Source organism: Lolium perenne, chromosome 4 (genome assembly GCF_019359855.2).
Source record: "Lolium perenne isolate Kyuss_39 chromosome 4, Kyuss_2.0, whole genome shotgun sequence".
In the NCBI taxonomy this organism is placed as follows: Eukaryota; Viridiplantae; Streptophyta; class Magnoliopsida; order Poales; family Poaceae; genus Lolium; species Lolium perenne.
The window spans coordinates 391,512,388-391,515,997 of NC_067247.2; positions in this window are offsets into that span (position 1 = coordinate 391,512,388).

Consider the following 3,610-nt stretch of genomic DNA (forward strand, 5'->3'; position numbering starts at 1 on the left):
TGCGAAGTGCAAGGGCGTGCCACCTGACCTATACCTGGTCAGGAAGGTGATGGGGATGCCTCGCTTAGTTCCTGCATGGCATACACGTAAACATTAAATACGAGCCTCGATCGGCTCTCAGGTTATCCTGTGAATCGGCTCAAAGAGCCGATCCACCCATGATTCGTACGGGGTGCACGAATGCTTGGTGATCCTGCTTGATCAAGATATAGCTAATGAGATCTACGACGATTTAGGGTTTTCACCGCATAATCGGATCATCCTACTCCAGGTTGGGCCTCGCGGCCACGCACGATGCTCATAAGCCGATCCTAAACAAGGCCTAAAAACCAACATGGCGTTGATCCTCGGAACATCCTGTTTAGGACTTGCGAACGCCACCCTACGTGCCGCTGGATCCTCCCCCCCTTTGTAAGGCCTAACTATTGCAGATATTAAACTAATCCTTGCAGAACAAGGAGCAATCGTAACGGATCAGATCTACTAGATGATGAACAAGCAGGGTGCCGCCCCCACGCCTGAGATAGGCGTGAGGGCGGCTAGACATGCAAGGGCTGCACTACGTAAGCATGTTATACGAAGAGCTATGCTAACCCTAACACATCTATGATAACTACGTTGCTCGCCATCAAAGACGCTTCAGTACGAGCAACGCATGAACAACGTGGAGCTTGTGCTGCCTAGATCGCAAGATGCGATCTAGGCAGCATGTCGCTTACCTGATTGAAACCCTCGAGATGAAGGAGTTGGCGATGCGCCGAGATTGGTTTGTTTTGGGTTGAACGTGAGTTGTTGTTTATTCCATAAACCCTAGATACATATTTATAGTCCAGGGGACTTTCTATCGTGGGAATATCCCACCGTGCACGATACAAATTCTAATCTTGATCTAAAACATAACCTACTATAATTAAAGATACACGGGCAAACTAGCCCAAATTCTCCGTGCAAGGCCGCTTCAGAGATCTTCCACGTGTAGTCCTCTAAGCCCATCTCTCTTACGGCCCACCTCTGGATTTGTCCAAAATCTGGTGATAACACTACTGCAATACTTGTTCTACTGTTTTCTGCAAACAATCATCTTCCACACAATACGGTTAATCCTTTGTTACAGCAAGCCGGTGAGATTGACAACCTCACTGTTTCGTTGGGGCAAAGTACTTTGGTTGTGTTGTGCAGGTTCCACGTTGGCGCCGGAATCCCTGGTGTTGCGCCGCACTACATCCCGCCGCCATCAACCTTCAACGTGCTTCTTGGCTCCTCCTGGTTCGATAAACCTTGGTTTCTTTCTGAGGGAAAACTTGCTGCTGTGCGCATCATACCTTCCTCTTGGGGTTCCCAACGAACGTGTGAGTTACACGCCATCAAGCTCTTTTTCTGGCGCCGTTGCCGGGGAGATCAAGACACGCTGCAAGGGGAGTCTCCACTTCTCAATCTCTTTACTTTGTTTTTGTCTTGCTTAGTTTTATTTACTACTTTGTTTGCTGCACTAAATCAAAATACAAAAAAATTAGTTGCTAGTTTTACTTTATTTGCTATCTTGTTTGCTATATCAAAAACACAAAAAAATTAGTTACTTGCATTTACTTTATCTAGTTTGCTTTATTTACTGTTGCTAAAATGGCCAACCCTGAAAATACTAAGTTGTGTGACTTCACAACCATAAATAATAATGATTTCTTATGCACACCTATTGCTCCACCTGCTACTACAGCAGAATTCTTTGAAATTAAACCTGCTTTACTGAATCTTGTTATGCGAGAGCAATTTTCTGGTGTTAGTTCTGATGATGCTGCTGCCCATCTTAATAATTTTGTTGAACTATGTGAAATGAAAAAATATAAAGATGTAGATGGTGACATTATAAAATTAAAATTGTTCCCTTTCTCATTAAGAGGAAGAGCTAAAGATTGGTTGCTATCTCTGCCTAAGAATAGTATTGATTCATGGACTAAATGCAAGAATGCTTTTATTGGTAGATATTATCCCCCTGCTAAAATTATATCTTTGAGGTGTAGCATAATGAATTTTAAACAATTAGATACTGAACATGTTGCTCAAGCTTGGGAAAGAATGAAATCTCTGGTTAAAAATTGCCCAACCCATGGACTGACTACTTGGATGATCATCCAAACCTTCTATGCAGGACTAAATTTTTCTTCACGGAATTTATTGGATTCAGCTGCTGGAGGTACCTTTATGTCCATCACTCTTGGTGAAGCAACAAAGCTTCTTGATAATATGATGATCAACTACTCTGAATGGCACACGGAAAGAGCTCCACAAGGTAAGAAGGTAAATTCTGTCGAAGAAACCTCTTCCTTGAGTGATAAGATTGATGCTATTATGTCTATGCTTGTGAATGATAGGACTAATATTGATCCTAATAATGTTTCGTTAGCTTCATTGGTTGCACAAGAAGAACATGTTGATGTAAACTTTATTAAAAATAATAATTTCAACAACAATGCTTACCGGAACAATTCTAGTAACAACTATAGGCCATATCCTTATAATAATGGCAACGGCTATGGTAATTCTTATGGGAATTCTTACAACAATAATAGGAACACACCCCCTGGACTTGAAGCCATGCTTAAAGAATTTATTAGTACACAAACTGCTTTTAACAAATCTGTTGAAGAAAAGCTTGGGAAAATTGATATACTTGCTTCTAAAGTCGATAGTCTTGCTGTCGATGTTGATCTTTTGAAATCGAAAGTTATGCCTAATGAGAATCATCATAATAAAATTGTTACTACAGCAAATGCCATCCAAGTTAGAATTAATGAGAATATAAGATTAATGGCTGAACTGCGTGCTAGGTGGGATAGAGAAGAAAATGAAAAACTAGCTAAAGAGAAGAATGTAGCTAAAGTTTGGACTATTAACACCACTTGTAATGCTAATGCTACACATGTTGCTGCACCTCCTACTAATAATAATAAAAGAATTGGTGTTAGCAATGTTTTCACTTCTAATGCAAAGCGCGAGAAACTGCTCAAATCGCTAAAGCTACTGAAATCGCTTGTGATAAAGCTGCTGAAATTTTTTCCAACATTGGGGATGATGATCCCATTGCTTTAGATTATAATGGTTTGAATTTTGATGATTGCCACATCTCTGAAGTTATAAAGTTCTTACAAAAACTTGCTAAAAGTCCTAATGCTAGTACTATAAATTTGGCTTTCACGCATCATATTACAAATGCTCTCATAAAAGCTAGAGAAGAGAAACTAGAGCGCGAAGCCTCTATTCCTAAAAAGCTAGAGGATGGTTGGGAGCCCATCATTAAGATGAAGGTTAAAGATTTTGATTGTAATGCTTTATGTGATCTTGGTGCAAGTATTTCTGTTATGCCTAAGAAAATTTATGATATGCTTGACTTGCCACCGCTGAAAAATTGTTATTTGGATGTTAATCTTGCTGATCATTCTACAAAGAAACCTTTGGGGAAAGTTGATAATGTTCGCATTACCGTTAACAATAACCTTGTCCCCGTTGATTTTGTTGTCTTGGATATTGAATGCAATGCATCTTGTCCCATTATATTGGGAAGACCTTTTCTTCGAACTGTTGGTGCTATCATTGATATGAAGGAAGGTAATAT